Source organism: Thamnophis sirtalis, unplaced genomic scaffold (assembly GCF_051295495.1).
Source record: "Thamnophis sirtalis isolate CommonGarterSnake01/CBP01778 unplaced genomic scaffold, rThaSir2_p1.2 scaffold_5, whole genome shotgun sequence".
NCBI lineage: Eukaryota > Metazoa > Chordata > Lepidosauria > Squamata > Natricidae > Thamnophis > Thamnophis sirtalis.
In genome coordinates, this window is record NW_028261385.1 from 71,288,970 (window position 1) to 71,306,859 (window position 17,890).

The window sequence follows — 17,890 nt, forward strand, 5'->3', positions numbered from 1 at the left end:
CTCCTCCTTGTTGGTGGCGTAGCGGAAAACATGGCCATGTCAGGATCCCTGGGGGGGGGGCACTGAAGGATCCCAAGTCCCAACCTTAGTGGTCTGCCGTGCCTTGTCCAAGAGAATTTTAAACATGGCTGGAACAAAGAGGCGGGGGAACCCTTGCAGGGCAGAGCTGAAGAATATGCCCAATTCTTAGCGGACAAAATTGCTCGGTTTCGGACGGACTTGGACTCCACACCTGCAGTTCCAGCCGAGACTCAGGGGGACCAAGTACAACAGCTCTGGGTTGAGTTTCAGGAGGTTACCCCCGGGGATGTGGACAAGGCCATGAGAGCTGTGAGTTCCTCCACCTGTGCTCTGGATCCGTGTCCCTCATGGCTGGTTTCTAACTGCAGTGAGGTGACACGAGGCTGGATCCAGGCGGTTGTAACCGCCTCTCTTCGGGAGGGGAACTTCCCCGCCGCACTGAAGGCGGCGGTGGTGAGACCCCTCCTGAAGAAGCCATCCCTAGATCCAGCTGTCCTTAACAACTACCGCCCGGTCTCCAACCTCCCCTTCCTGGGGAAGGTTGTTGAGAAGGTGGTGGCCTTCCAGCTCCAACGGTCCTTGGAGGAAGCAGACTACCTAGACCCCTTCCAGTCAGGCTTCAGACCCGGTTACAGCACTGAAACCGCCTTGGTCGCATTGATGGATGATCTCTGGAGAGCCAGAGATGAAGGACATCCCTCCATCCTGGTCCTCCTTGACCTCTCAGCGGCTTTCGATACCATCGACCATGGTATCCTTCTGCGAAGACTGCGGGAGGTGGGAGTGGGAGGCACCGTGCTACGGTGGTTCTCCTCCTACCTCTCGGACAGGTCGCAGTCGGTGTTAGTGGGAGGGCAGAGATCGTCCCCAAGGCCCCTGAAATATGGGGTGCCGCAGGGTTCGGTCTTATCCCCCCTACTATTTAACATTTACATGAAACCGCTGGGAGAGATCATCCGTAGGCACGGGATTAGATACCATCAATACGCGGACGATACGCAATTGTATCTGTCCGCCCCGTGCCAAATCAATGAAGCGGTTGACGTAATGGACCGGGGGCTTGAAGCCGTCATGGACTGGATGAGGATTAACAAGCTTGTGCTCAACCCAGAAAAGACTGAGTGGCTGTTGTGTTTTCCTCCCAAAAATTCGGCCACTAATCCAACACTCAGGCTGGGGGGTCAAATTTTATACCCCTCAGAGAGGGTTCGCAACTTGGGAGTCCTCCTGGATCCACAGCTGTCATTCGACCATCATATAGCGGCTGTGACCAGGGGGGCATTCGCCCAGGTACGCCTGGTGCGCCAGTTGCGACCCTACCTGAACCGGGAGGCCCTCACAACAGTCACTCGGGCCCTCGTGATTTCTAGGCTGGAATACTGCAATGTGCTCTACATGGGGCTGCCCTTGAAGAGCATCCGGCGACTTCAGCTAGTGCAGAACGCAGCCGCGCGAGTGATTGCGGGTGCACCCCGATTCACCCGCATTACACCTATCCTCCGCGAGCTGCGCTGGCTACCTGTCGATCTCCGGATGCGCTTCAAGGTGCTATTGATCACCCATAAAGCCCTACATGGCAGTGGATCTGGATACTTGAGAGACCGCCTTCTGCCAATTACCTCCCTACGACCTATAAGATCTCATAGGTTAGGCCTCCTCCGCACTCCATCGGCCAGCCAGTGTCGGCTGGCAACCACAAGGAGGAGGGCCTTCTCAGCAGCGGCCCCGACCCTTTGGAACGAGCTCCCCGTAGAGATTCGTACCCTCTCCACCGTCCAGGCCTTCCGCACAGCCTTGAAGAACTGGCTCGCCCGTCAGGCCTGGGGATAAGGACCATTACCCCGCCCGAATGTTGTATGCATGTTGCGTATTATTTTTATTATGTGTTGTCGTCTTAGTGTTGTATTCCCCCCTCCCTGGTTTTCTGTGAGCCGCCCTGAGTCCCCTCAGGGAAAAGGGCGGCCTACAAATAAAATCAATTCAATTCAATTCAATTCAAAGAGGCCCTTGGAAGAAGGCTCATCAGAAAGGGCTGTATTCTCATCATCCGAGAAGCCCATTTCCTGGAGAATCTCCCCCCCACAAGAACAAAGCCTCACTGATCATGGAAGGAGAGGAAGCTCGATACTGAACCCTGCCTAGCCCCCCACGCTTAGAAGAAAAGGAGCCCTTGTCCCACTGGGCAATGCCCCGTGAAATGGCTGCAGAAATAAGTCATTTAATTCCTTCAGGGAGATTATCCAGATCCTCCACATCCCCATAAACAGAACCAGGCCCCTGGGGGGCCAACCTCTGGGAGGAACAGGGGCCCCTGGACGTACCCTCCAGGGGATCACCTGCAGGGGATGGAGAACGCCTCCTTCTGGAGTAGGCCCGAGACCTGCCAGGGGAGCTAGAGGAAGATGCCGGGCTAAATCCCCTAGGGGAAAGATCTGCTGGACATAGGCCCAAGGAGAGACCTGGACCTGTCCCGGGATGAAGGCCTGGCCGACTGGGCCTGCCTCTCCGCCCTCGCAAAAGTCTTCTCCAGCGCCCTATGCCCCCTGGCCTCCTCCCTAGTGGAGGACCTAGAAGGGCGCCTAGTGACCAAGGATCCCTGGGGGGGAGCCCCCCCACCTCCACATCCAGGGCCTCCTCACCCCTAGCTGGGCCCACCACCTGGCCCTGGGGAATCTCTACTCCCTCGTCCATTCCCCACTCACGTGTCCAACGAAGGGAGCAGGAACACAGGCCTGCGAAAGTCCCACCGGAACCAGGGCCTGAAGGTCTGTGGGGAGAGCTAGGCCCAAAGCCTCGTGCTAGGCCTCACCCACGAGGTAGGCCGAAACAAGGCCCTGCGCACGTGGCGACCTACCAAATGGCCGCCGGAACTCTGTGTGCGGGCGAAAAGGCCGGTAAAGAACTCCAGCGGCTCAGCCGGGCTTCCAGGAGCTGGTGCCACGCTGAATCGAGTCGAGGGGAGCCACACGGCACTCAGGCACGCTCTCCTCACCCCCGCACGGCCCCCACAGCAAATAAGACAATAAGTGGCGGAGAGGCAGCCACCCGGGCCGATCAGCTGTAAAGCGGGCGGCTCGCGTGCTCCACGTGGCGCCGAAGCCGCTCCTGTCGCCGCTGCTGCAAAGCGAGCTGCTTGGGAAGCAGCTGAAAGACCGGAGCTGGCACCCCCACGCTCCCAGGGATAGGGCTGAGGCTCCTGGCCCGCGGGGGAAGGGAGACCAAAACGCCCCACAGGGCCCTCCCCAGCCGCCTGAGGCAGAGAACTTGGGACCGCAGCAGTACAATTTAGAAATTTTGGGCAAAGTTTTAAAGTGCCCAATTAAACCAAATGGGAGTCAAATTGAAACAATAAGAAATCCTACCTAAAAAAATACTCTAACAGTGCTTGGACCAAGATTGAGAGAATCTGGGCCAGGATTGGAAGGCACCAGTATTTATAGCTTTGCTCTCAGTCTTGGACCAATGAGGCTAAGATAAAACCCACATGTGACCACTCCCTCCTCCCACTCTGGAAAACACAGTATCTGTTCCGTTTAGTTTTTAAGCGTAATATTCATTATTATTAAAAAATAGTAGGATAACTGCTTTAATTATCCCATGTCCATATCCCAAATGTGATTGCTACTTTCGTGAAAGTCATGTATTTTTAGGGACATAAATTTTACCCTATTTGCCATTTGTGTTACATTCTTTAGGTATATATCAGCATAACCAAATGGACATTGGAAATGATATATTTTCAATTCATTTACCTTCTGTTCCTATTTGTTTCTAATTTTCTGCAAAAAAAAATGCAGGCTATTTAACACTCAATTACTTATCTCTTAATTATTTTCCCATCTATTTATTTCTATTTTCTCTGAATTTAGAAACTTATTTTTCAAAGCTTCATTTTAAAGAATGGTGGGAAGCATATTTTCCTTTGTCTTCAGTTTTTCACTCATGTGATTTTATACATATTTGCCAATGAGATTTGAGTCGCTCAATTTAAATAGCTTGCGCGTGTGTACAAATGTATCAAAACCAGAACTGATAATGTATGACAAAGATGGATGAAACCTTTAATATATTGTTGTATCATATACAAATGATCATATTGCCAGCAATTTTAAATTTGGAATGATATCAATGAATAGTATAAACTAAATTGTCACACGTGTAGCCAACCTGCTTGGTATTAAACACCTCAATCTATAAATTAGTTTCCACTAGAGGGTGGCATTAAGCAACTATTTGCCAATCTTCTATACATAATGCAGAAAGTAAAGGAAATCAGGTGACTGAAACTGAGCTGAAAAGTCATTCTTTTTATAAAGTCACATATACTGCTGTAAATTACATATAATCCAGTAAAGCATTTGAAGCTGTACTTTCCACAAACTTTTCAAATGCCAAATGCTAGTGATCATGGAGCATTTGAATTTTAAGAGCTATCTTATCAATTTTGAGAGCATTTTGTAAAACTGCATAGAAAAGGTACACCAATTGCAAATTCTTTCAAAGAAAGCTTTTGAAGTTATGTCATATTCAATTAAATACGTACACCAGGAGTTAGGTAAATTTGTCTAGGAAGCAAGAAGCAAGTTCACAGTATTGAGACAATACTGTACCTTCTTCTACTCACCAGCAAATGTAGTGTATGTAGTATATGCAGTGCAAGGAAAAAGAATTCCTAACACTGATCTTTCCACATGGGCAGGAATGAAGATAACTCCTCTAAAGATTTGCAGCCAAGTCAATAGTGCAATAAAATAAGCAACCAGATGTGGTGCTGGCTACCAGCTTTATTGACTTTTTAAAAAAGTGGACCAATTAATGGAAGTCATGGGGATAAATAGCTATTAGACGTGATGACAGTACGACTGCCTCTGGAATTCAAGTACCAGGAAACTACTGTACAGGTAGTCCTCAATTTACAACTCTTCGAAGTTACAGCAGAACTGAAAAATTGAATTATCACCAGGCCTCACATTTATGACCCCCATAGCATCCCCACAGTCATGTGATCATAATTCAAGCATTCTGCAGTATTTATTATGGTTGAGCATCCTGGGGCATATGATTGCCTTTTGTGACCTTCCCAGCTGGTTTCTGATAAGCAAAGTCAATGGGAGAAGTCAGATTTGTTTAACAACTGCATGATTCATTTAACAACAGCAGTGATTTGCATGTGTTGTGGTGGCAGAGTGGTTAGAATGCAGTATTGCAGGCTAACTCATAGGCTAACTCACTGCTCACTGCCAGGAGTTATTCAAACCGACTCAATGTTGACTCAGCCTTACATCCTTCCAATGTTGGTAAAATGAGGACCCAGATTATTGTGGGCCATATGCTGATTCTGTGTACCACTTAGAAGAGCTGTGAAGCACTATGAACTAGAATATAAATCTAAATGCTATTGCAATTGATTTGCTTAACAATTGTGGCAAAAGGGCCAGAAAATCTGGCACAATCCATTTAATAAAGTATCTTGCTTTATTTTTCCAAAGAAAATTTTCTAACATCACATCACCAATTTGTCCTTTTATGTGCACACTGAATTAGCATAAGCTAATTTATATATGGCAACTTCATGTTTCCTTGGTGAGCTACACAGAGCAAATAGAAAATTATTCTATGTAGATTAACACATCAACATCTGCTTAATCTGGACAGATATTTTTCCCCTGGAAAATACATCACTGCAGCTTTGTGATTAAGGCTGCAACTTTGCTTAGAGTAAGTCTTAGTGAGCTCAGCAGAACATGATTTTGAGTAGTCATACACAGGAATGTATTTTTAATATTCTCAGATAAGTATAACATAATCCACAAGGCTGCTTAAATTCTCCACTCCTTCAATTTATTATTGTCCAAATTATTAATTCTCTTGACTCGAAATAAATCATATCTTTCATGTTCAGGGTAGATGATTCATAATCCATGACAATTTCACCATTCTGCAATAACAATTCATCTAAACTAATAATGTGTCTCATTCTCAGCCAAGAAGAACTGTTTTTTAAAAAAAACCTCTGGGAAGGAACCACTGTAATTTAAGAAACTACAGGCCTATATATTTAACCAAATAGAAGCTGAGTGTCAAAACAATCTCATAAGTACCGTAATAACTACCAATCTCCCTGCTTTTATCTGGTCCCTCCTCTGTGGCCTCTTATTCTCATTCTTAGAAAGATAAGCTTTATTAGAATGGAGTTCTATATAATTGACCTATATCTTAGACAACTGCCAGAGCCCCATTATTACTAGTAAATCTAATTACTAGCAAATCTAAATTACAGAATAGTCTGCATGGACAATATTCTTGGATTTAGTAAAACAAAAGCAAAACAAGTCCTCTCCTCCCCCCCAAAAAAATATATCATGACATCTAAAGCCCAGCAGGCTATGGTTGTAGTCCTAAACATACAACAGAAAGGACAAAGATAAAAAGGAAGCTGTTTTATAACATAAATTATTTCCATGATACCTGGAACACCTACATATACAGTTTTTAAAATCCAACTATAAATAGACATTATAAAGAACAGCAAGTGTAGCAATAAGCTAATTGGATGGAGGATAGATGTTTTCGCTGGAATGAAAGGAAGGTCTTTCCTTTTGCTTCTGGATTAAACAGTACTTGCTGTAAAAATGGGATACTCTATTGTATTCATATCTATTAATACAATTTCCTATAAACTTCCCTGTTTAGACTCTGTAAAGTAAACTCATAGCTAAAATTGGCTATTGGTTTAACCCAGCACAGACAGATTTACTTCACTGTGCATAGTTTGCAAATAGTACAAATTCAACCAAATTTCACTCTAACTACAAATTCATTTTCTCTCTTTTTAAAGAACCACTCAATATTTATTTAAATAAACTGTGTGCTAAACAGCTTGTCAGAGAGGGTAGATACTCTGGCAAAATGAGTGTTTTGGGGCCAGGTGGCTGAGGAATTCTGGGAGTTGAAGTCCACAAGTCTTCAAGTTGTCAAGGTTGGAGACCTCTGATCTAGACCATGTCTTTTAGTCCTTTAAGATGTACTCTTTACACCAGCTTATCTTTGTCACTGGGGGCTGAGGAAGTGGGAAGGAAGCACTGGAAGTCAGCACTCCGTCTTTTTATTTACTACAAATGCCTACGAGGTCTATGTGAGGCCCAAAGATACTAGAAGCTGTCCCTTTATTTTGCAACACACCAGCTGTCTATTTTTTTATATAGTCAGGTTTAGTTTAGTTTTAGTTTAGTTTTATTAGAATTTGTAGGCCGCCCTTTTCCCTGAGGGGACTCAGGGCGGCTCACATAAAACTGGGAAGGGGGGAATACAAACATCAAGATAGAAACATATAATAAAATGGTAGGCAACATACATTCATCATTCGGGAGGGGTAACTATCCTTATCCCCAGGCCTGACGGGCGAGCAAGTTCTTCAAGGCTATGCGGAAGGCTTGGACGGTGGAGAGGGTACGAATCTCCACGGGGAGCTCGTTCCAAAGGGCCGGGGCTACTGCTGAGAAGGCCCTCCTCCTTGTGGTTGCCAGCCGACACTGGCTGGCCGATGGTATACGGAGGAGGCCTACTCTATGGGATCTTATTGGTCGCAGGGATGTAATTGGCAGAAGGCGGTCTCTCAAGTATCCAGATCCACTGCCATGTAGGGCTTTATGGGTGATTAATAGCACCTTGAAGCGCATCCGGAGATCGACAGGCAGCCAGCGCAGCTCGCGGAGGATAGGTGTTATGCGGGTGAATCGAGGTGCACCCGCAATCACTCGCGCGGCTGCGTTCTGCACTAGCTGTAGTCGCCGGATGCTCTTCAAGGGCAGCCCCATGTAGAGCACATTGCAGTATTCCAGCCTAGAGATCACAAGGGCCCGAGTGACTGTTGTGAGAGCCTCCCGATTCAGGTAGGGTCGCAACTGGCGCACCAGGCGAACCTGGGCGAATGCCCCCCTGGTCACAGCCGTTAGGTGGTGGTCAAATGACAGCTGTGGATCCAGGAGGACTCCCAAGTTGCGAACCCTCTCTGAGGGGTGTAGAATTTGACCCCCCAGCCTGAGTGATGGAATATTAGTCAAATCTTTGGGAGGAAAACACAACAGCCACTCGGTCTTTTCTGGGTTGAGCACAAGCTTGTTAACCCTCATCCAGTCCATAACGGCCTCAAGACCCCGGCTCATCACATCTACCGCTTCATTGAGTTGGCACGGGGCGGACAGATACAATTGAGTATCGTCCGCGTATTGATGGTATCTAATCCCGTGCCTGCGGAGGTACTCATCGACCTGAGCACATATGACCACAACTGAGCCAAAAAATGTTTGTAGTTAAGTGAGACATTTAAGAGGGTTTTTACCCATTTTGACATTTCTTGTCATAGTTGTTAAGTGAATCCTGCAGTTGTTAAGTTAGTAAAGTGGTTGTTAAATGAATGACTCTGGCTTCCCCATTGACTTTGCTTGTCAGAAGCTTGCAAAAGATACAGGTACAATAGCCATCAGATTATGACCATTCGTTCAACAAGCATTCAAAACCATTACAACAGTGCTGAAGCGGGGGGGGGGGCTTACAACAGGTCCTTGGAGTTTCAGTTGTTGCAGTGTCGCATGATCAGATTTCTGACATTTCCTATCAGTTTCCCACTAGCAAAGATAACAGAAAGCCAGCAGAAAATTGGAAGTCACAATCACATAATGTCCCCACTTCACCACCCGTATGGTCATTTAGCAATGGCAACTGTGACTGCTGGAATTGCTGTCATTGCTTAGTGATGAAATTTCTGGTCTCAATTGCTATTGTAATCCGAGGACTACCTGTAATTGCTGGACTTGTGGTGCTTTAAACTGTTTTCTTATGATTATGTTAAATAAAACTGAACTCAAAAAAGCAGGGATGATGGATGTCAAATCATATCGCAATGGAGGTCTAGATTTTGAGAGTTCATGGCACTTATTGTATTGCATTTGGTTCTAATTCTATATAGCAGTTGAGTCTTAAGGCAATGTTCAACTAAATGATATAAAAATTGGAGGAAAAATGTTCAGAAAACAGACAAATTAGAATTAGACAAAGATTAAAATTAAAAGCAGCCTTGCAACTTCATTACTGCAGAGCTTCAAGTATTAGAAAAGGCTCTGGGGAAGATTCTTCTGCTTATTGTAATAAATAAGCAACAGGTTGGGAATCCAGGATTTCACAAGTATAGAACCCTAGTAAGTCATTGATGTCCCAGACAATATTATATTGAACCATTATACATTTTTAATGATGTATTTCCAGCTACTCTTGCAATGTCCAATCACAGCTCTGTATGGGAGCCGAGAAAAAACGTTTACTATAAATATTATATGAGAGAAGTAAAAGGACTATTGTAGCTTTTGTTTCTGGCAAAGTTATAAATTCTTAAGGCTTTAAAGTTATCAATAGAGGACAACTGCAACAGTAAAAAGTGACCATCAGTTATATTTGTCCATTTCCGTGATTATCAAATAGTGGGGTTTCATAAAATGAAACCTAAAAGATCTAAGATTATTCTAATTAGGGCAGACATTCCCAGGAACGCCTGAAGGCAGCTAAATAAACTTTCAAATTGACTTGAACTGGGAAGGTTTATGCAGAAATCACAGCAAAAATAAGAATTGAGACAGATGGAACAATACCAATAAATACAGATTGAGGAAAAAGAAGTGTTGCTTGCTGCTTCTCTTTAATTGAAAATGTAAACATTTTAATTGCATGGTAGGAATAATACAGCATACACAAAAGAAATTATTCTTGGATGTTGTATTTTTAATTAGACAATGTTGGATTAAGAGACATATTCTAGGATGTGAGGAATATGAACTCAGTCAATGAAAGGTAAAGTATTAACTTTGAAAAAATGGGGAAGGGCTTATATGTCTGTCACCACCTGACAAATATTCTTCATTGGAGTGGCATTATTTGATTTAGCTAATTGATATGGTACAATGCCAGGCACATTTGGAAGATGCTGGGATGTAAATATTATATTTATTATTATTCACACTATTTGAAAAACTGGTTGGTTTGTCCTGCTATTTTTTAAAAAAGAAAGTACTTTAAGGATAGTGGTATTTTAGATCAGATTACTGTCAGGAAAATCTGGATTATCCAAAAGCCTAAAACAGCAAGATATTCAATTAAAATTTCTCTGGATTTTATATTTAATTTAGAGATAGGGGTTTTTTTTTGCTTCTTTTTAAACATTGAGAAATTTCAAACCCAAGATTTTACTATATTCACTGGGTGAGTTTTCACCAAATTAAAAAAAAATGAGTTTATAAAAGTTTATAAAAAACAAATAATATACAGCAAAAGAGTGATTTGACTGTTGGTTTAAAAAAGTTTTAATGGATTAAGGATCCAAGTGAATTTGGGTTAAGACTTTGAAATAAATTATAAGAATACTTCCTGTGGGAAACTTTGTAAATTTACACTGGGGGAACAACTGATGATTTGGTCACCAGAACAATGGAAATGGAATTAAATGTATAAATGGATCCATTAAGAAAGATCTATAATTATTGGGCTCAGAAAATAATTTTAAAAATAGCTGCTATTATATATAAATTAGGAATAGGAATAGTTCCACCAAATAAAACTGAAATTTATTTGAATGTGAATTTTAAAAGGACTGTGTATAAGAAGGAGATGGACTTCAATAGTGAATACATCATATAAAAACATGAATTCTTGGATATACAAATGAAACTGGATGATTTAACAATTAAAAAATACCTACAAATACTAAACCTGAAGAGTTACATGGATCACATTTTTATATTGGATTCACAAAAAGGGCCAAACACAAAACTGATAAAGTTGTCAATAATTTTAAGAGAAGAAATAGTGAGAATATGAAAAGTAACGCAAATGACCTCTTTATACAGGATTTTTCAAAGGGGCTTGTTAAAATTATAATCACTTTTGTGAAATAAAGCAAAGACAGTATGAAAAGAAAACACACACTTGGACAACATCAGAGCGGACTGTTGTGATAAAGGGGAAAGAATATAAAGCTGGTTAATTTAATCAAGGTTAAAATACCTTGATTGCAATTTCTGGTAATGTTTAATGGATTTATGTTGACTAGAACTAGACTATATTTTAAAGTTTTTGTTCATTTAAAGAGATGACATGGAGACATTTGGTTTTTAAAAAAGAAATATAAATATAAAAAGGATAAAATATATCAGATATAGTTTGTACCCTGTTTCCTTGAAAATAAGACCTCCCCGGATAATAAGCCCGATCGGGCTTTTGAGCACCTGCACTAAAATAAGCCTCCTTGAAAATAAGCCCTCCCTGAAAAATAGTGCAACACAGCAGCAGCCATGAGATGACCATGCTCGCCTGCACCTCAAAAATAATAAGACCTTCCCAAAAATAAGGCCATTTTGGGGGGGTCAAAAAAAAAATAAAAATAAGGGGAAACACGGTAATAGTTACATTGCTATTTCTGATAACCCTTAGTAAGCTTTTCTAATTAAGATGAGACTTTAATACTTATTTACAGAAAATAGGATTGGATTTTGGATGATGAGATGATTGGTTGCATTTTAATGGCTGATCATGTTATTAACTATACTTGCCATGAACCAGTGGGTTTTCTTTTCTTTTTTCCTGCACTTTTCATTTTTTAATATTTTTTTAATATTTTGTATCTTTTGTCATTTGCACTAGTTTTATCTGTACAATGTAATCTTTAATAAAAATTATCCTGCAAAATGAATAAAAGATATAGTGGAAAGACTGACCAATAATAGTTCATGTGGTCAAGTTTAATGCCATGCTTAAAAATTGAGCTTTTTAAAATTGTAATTATGGAATAGGAGTTTTCAAACTTTTTTAACTTATTAGTTAAAATAAAGAGAGACAATGATCTAGTGATAGAAAATTGCCTACCTTCAACAACTTTTTTTATATTGTGTTCTCCTGAACATTATTTGAAAATCCCTGTAACAGGGATGTAGTAGTATTTTTATTTAGCGTACGTTTACATTTAAACAAAGTTCAATATCATAAGGAGCCTAGTAGCATCTTTTTCAAGTAACATATTTTATTAAAAAATTAGAATTTATAATACTAATGATACTTTTAAATACAATCTGTTAAAGAAAAGTGCTCCTCCTGATTTTTTTAAATCCTAGACTAACATAACTCTCCTCTACAAGATTTGTGTGTTTATATATCTGTGTGTTTGTAGAGTTTGTGATTTTTGTCTTTTTCTATCCATATTTTCCAGTTTTGATTTTCTGTTGCTGATTTATTTATTTAAATATATGTATAGATGCCCATCTTAAAACCAAACTCTGGGCAGCTTAAAAACCAACAAAATGAACAATATATACAGCAAAAATAATAAAATCCAAAATAGAAAAATCTGGTACCTCAACAATAGTACCTTTACTATTTCTGTATAGTAAATAAGTATATTAAAAACGCACATACATTTTTCTTGACACAATACCATATTGGAACATATAAATAAAATGGCTTTTAAAGAAGTTCATTGTAGAGATATGAAACAGCTTTCTCTAACCTGATGTGCCCCTTCATGGATTACTGCCTTGTCATGATGAAGGGGCTTGCTATCTCAATGAAGCTATGAGCTATGCCGTGCAGGGCCACCCAAGATGGACAGGTCATAGCAGAGAGCCCTGGCAAAATGGGATCTACTTGAGAAGGAAATGGCAACCGACTCCAGGATCTTTGCCATGAAAACCTCATGGACAGTTGATCTTAAATGGACTCTAGAGGATGGTAGAGGACCAGAAGGCCCGAAGGAACGTTGTCCATGGGGTCGCAATGGGTCAGACACGACTTTGCAACCAACAACAACAAACCTGATATGGCAAGACTGATTGAGATACAAGTCTTCAAAAATAGTTCATCAGATTATTGCTAGAGTAAATTAACATCTTCTCTGTTTCTTTCAAGATTAGGAAGCAAAGATTAAAAATGCATTTATACAGAAAACGTTAAGAGAGTTTTTGTTCAGTGATTGATACATGTCAAAAAATGAAAGAAAACTATCACACAGTCAACAGCCCCTTTTATTGAGAAAGCCTCCAGCCACAACTGTCAAAATTCATTTTAAGACAGGAAACATACAAAAACAGGAGTTAATATTGCTTTTTAAATTGTTTTTTTAATCTCTAGCTTAAATGCCAAAAAAATCTGAAAATATGGGCACAATCTTTATTCCCATATTTGTGTAACTACAATAAAAAAAGTGATTACCTTTGGAATACTCACAAGAACATTGCAATATTAAAGCTTTAGCATATCTATAATGAAGATCTACTCTACTAATTATATAGCTCATAAGAAACATTTTATCTCAAGGTTCAATCTAAGAAGTTGCCAATGCAAAACATTGAAAATAACCACTGTGTAGGTTGAGTATGTATATAAGCAAACATACACATAGAATTCTTTGTGCTAATAAGTTTTCATTGTTATGCAAGTAGATTTTTTTAATTACACATTCTTTTTGTTCCTTGTTTGAGGTCACAATTAGGAGGAAGAGTGGTAGTTATAAGGTTATTTTCATGCAGCAGAAATCAAAACATTGCATAGGCTATTTTTCTATAACATACGTAGTCACTGACTTACAACCATTCATTTAGTAACTGTTTGAAGTTACAAGCAAAGTGACTTATAATTGGGTTTCGTACTCTTGCAGTATTCCTAGTGATGTGATAAAAATGTGAGGACTTCGTAACTGGCATGTATTTGTGACAGTTGCACTGCCCTGGAGTCATGGGATCCCCATTTGTAAATTTCACAGGTGGCTTCCAACAAACAAAGGCAACAGGGGAAGGCAGATTTCTTTAATGACCATATTAATCACTTAACAATGGAAGGATTCACTTAACATCTGTGGCAAAAAAAAGATTGTAAAATGAGGCACAATTCAATTAACAATTACCTGGGACATTTTGGGCTCAATTTTGGTCATTAAGTCGAAGACTACCTGTACAAAACTAGGAGGAAAATTATTTCCCGAAATCCTCCTTTCATCTAAAATACTGAATAAACCAAACTTATTATTGGGATAAAATCCAATCAAGTTAGTATTTACAGATAGTCCTTGACTTAGAACCATTTGGTTAGCGGCTATTTGAAGTTATGACGTCACCCAAAAAAGTGACTTACAACCCAGTCCTTCCACTTACAATTGTTGGCCATATGATCAAATTCAGGTATTTGGCAACTGGCTTATATTTATGACAGCTGCAGCAACCGAGGGTCACCGTCTGAGACCTTCCTAGCTGGCATCTGACAAGTAAAATTGATGGGAAATTGGATTCACAAAATGAAATCAGGCGTGACTCATTTAACCACCACCTTACTTGGCAATTGAAATTCTGGTCTCAATTGTGGTTGCAAGTCAAGCTACTTATCCGATCAAACTGCAACAAATTTCACTTACAATAATGCTACAGTAAATTTTTCTATGCTTCCCATCATCCATATTAATTCTTATGCATTCCTCTTCCTCCATTCATGCATGTTCTTTGATTTCAACTTACTAATCAAATAATCTCCTCAGTAACTTATATCTTTCCCATGAATTGAAATGTAACACTTTGAAAAATAGGAATAAAGTTTTCCAATTTAAGAAATTTCCTTCCTCCCAACCTACAGATGTTAGTCCTAGTATGCCTTATATGCAATGCTTACACTCACAGTTGAAATTTACCTATAATTTACATTACTTCATCAATCACCTCCAAAATGTAATAGGGTATATTCTGCTTGCAGAAAAGGGAGGAATAATGCTTACCTGAATTCACATATTAATAGGGGGCAAAGGATGGTAGGGAAAGGGAGAGAAAAACAGCCTTAGCTCACAGTTATATTTGTGTTATCTGACGCTATCAGAATTAGAATGAGAACAAGAACTAGATTTAGCCATTGAACTGAAAAGAGAAAAACGATAGCATCCCCAAGAAGCCTCTTCTCTCAATTCTGAGATTCCCCCCCTCCCCGCCCCCCTCAGACACTGACTTCTTTGTCTATTGTAAGGTCCAATGTAATCTCTTTGCCTTGCAATTGTTAGCTGAGGCAAAGAGCATGTGAACTCTCAGCCGACGAGGCAGATGTTTACTGACACTGTCATAACTTGCTGGATACATTAAAGAAAAAGGCTTTAGCAAATGTAACGAGATTTTGCATTAGTCAGGAAACAAGCACAGCTATTGAACTGCTCCAAGGTCTCATTCAACTGCTGGGTTATTTGGTTGTATGTTTCTTTTTTCCACTGTATCTCTTCCATCAGCATTATTGGGATAATAAGCCAGGAAAATACGTCCCATGCACAGTCCCATTCTCTCAGATCTTGTCCCACTTCAGTAAAGGAAGCTTGTGGCTGCCTCCAGACATCAGATCCTTAGAAACTTACTTTCCCCTTCTCTCTGCAATGCTCTTCCACATTGCAAGATACAGGCCACAGCCTTTCTGAACTCATTGGTATTACATTCAATTCAGCAACATTTGGATGACAGGTAGACAATATCTGCTGGGGAGAACAATGTTTCATAGTTTTGTTGGTCTGTTTTTATCAGTATCCTTTAAATCAGCAATAAGGAATATGGTACCTGAACTTTTCACATCCATGTTACATCTTTATAAAGATTCCATGTTTTAAAATCTTGCAAATTATTCTGCGCTGAAGCAACACATTGTATTTGACTTTCCTATGTCTTGCACTGATATAATTCATATTTCTTCCACTGACAGATATAGCCATCTCAGAAAAAGGATATTGGGCAAATTATAATACATGGTATTTTAAAAAATGAAATAAAACCACCTGAAGCCATTTATCCCTTTGTTGGTCTACTAGTAGTTAAGAGTATGAAATGCAGAGTTCTATTCAATATGTTCATGTGTGTTTGTATAAAAGAGGGGGGAGACAGACAGACAGACAGACAGACAGACAAGCAACGGGTCAAGAGTTCAGATGCTGCCACTTGCCAAACATTTTAAGTTTCATAATCATGCTGAATATGAAAAAACATTAGTATTTTACAAATTAATATTAGTCACTCTTACCACCCAGAGTCACTCTATGAGGGAGATAGACGGTTCTTAAATATAATTAATAAATATAGGGGGAAAAAGCAGTAGCAAGTTCACTTCTGCTGTCAGAACAATAATTTATACATCTTTCTTCCAACCATGTGAACAGAATAGTATTCGGTCCAGAACAGTACGCAATAATATTTGAATAAAATTAACAGATGCACATTGGCTTCTAAAAGTTATTATCTAGTTTACAGAAATGAAACTTAACAAATCTTTTAAGAGGATCAAATAATACTAAAACATAATTCAAAACTCCAGTTGACATAAATACATGTTTTCTATATTCGTTTTAAATTTTTAAAAAAGTAGGATACAGATGATAATTTTCAAGAAATAATTAAAGGTCTTATGTTTAGTGTCTCTGACCAATTTGTTGCTTTAAAAAATATGTTTTATTAAAAATTAGCTTCCTAGTTAGCCTATCCTTAATTTAAAATGATAACATTTCTGCTATTTCCACACCTGGCTCTTACTTTTGCTTCTTTCAAAAAGTAAGTGTTTCCAAAGCAATACCTTTTATTTTCTTTGAAAGAATAATCTCTGCAACCTTACAAAGTCATAAAAATATTCTAAGATTGAATTAAGGGGATTGAGAATTTTTTTTAGGTTTGTCCTTAATTTCTAATGCGCTATTAATTTGTATATCAGAGTAAGATATATTTTACTACATAGGCTACCTGGACAAATTTATGATTCACTCCTAATGCTGTAAATGTTACAGAACTTATAAAAAAATTGATCTTCTATAACTAAGAAATAAACCATGCCTCAGATTTTATCTGAATACTCCTATTTCCAACTTCACTGCTGTATTTTTACAGAAAATGAACATATACTGTACTTTCAAATGTCTATTGAGCCACTACACTTATTGTCACCATGTCTGCACAATACATTAAGTCATAGGAGGTTTAACCATAGTTTAAAAACAACAACAACCACAACTGGATAGGCTAGCACAACTTGCTAAACCATAGGCTACAATTGGGTTCAGACAAGGGGCAAGGCATAAAATAATTTAGTTGGCTTAGTGTGCTGTTTGACTTAAGTCTCAGCCAAATTCTCCCTCCCTCCCCACTGTGTTTGCATTAATAGGTGCACATATTGCATTAACTTGTGCAGTTGCTTTTTAGCTTTGTCCCAAAATGCTGTGGACTTTGTCCTATTAGTGAAGTTTGACAATTGTTTGCCCAGTTCATCATAGTTTAAAGCATGCAGTTGTAACATAACATGCAAAATCACTCTCCTGCGCGTTTGTGCAGAAGTTTGTGCAGAAGTCAAAAAGGAACAAAACCTGAACATCGCCTATACTGGCCTTTTAATCACCCGGGGCCTTTCTAAATCTTGAATTACACTTCCTCAGAATCCTCATGTCTGGGGCTGATGAGAGTTGTAGTCTTGAGGGCACTCAATTGTATAGGATGATAAACAGCAACCTAATCTACCTTGAGAACAATTAAATAAATCATGGGCAAAGAAAAGGATGTTTGCCCTACCAGCAAAATATCAACTACCCCCCCCCCCTCATGTAGGTTCCACCCTACAAGATAAAACATTCAACTATCTCTCTTGCACTATGGACCTATCACAGGTAATATACCCTGCAATGTATCCTGAAAGTCAATCCAAAAAGCCTTAAATTAGCCACCTAAACATCGTCCATCGTTTTCAATAACCAAAAATACGTAATGTCCATTTTTGCAGCAAAGGAAACCCCGGGTCCATTTTAAACCGATTCAGAGAGTCCGTAAATGCCACTCTTAAAGCT

General features: G+C 40.0%; 1 protein-coding gene across 4 annotated transcripts in view; it reads right to left on the reverse strand.

Annotated features, from left to right (window-relative positions):
• The window catches only part of TJP2 (tight junction protein 2), an 86,238-nt gene that overhangs the window by 40,727 nt on the left and 27,621 nt on the right, over window positions 1–17,890 (reverse strand). The gene's annotated exons all lie outside the window — the stretch shown is intronic.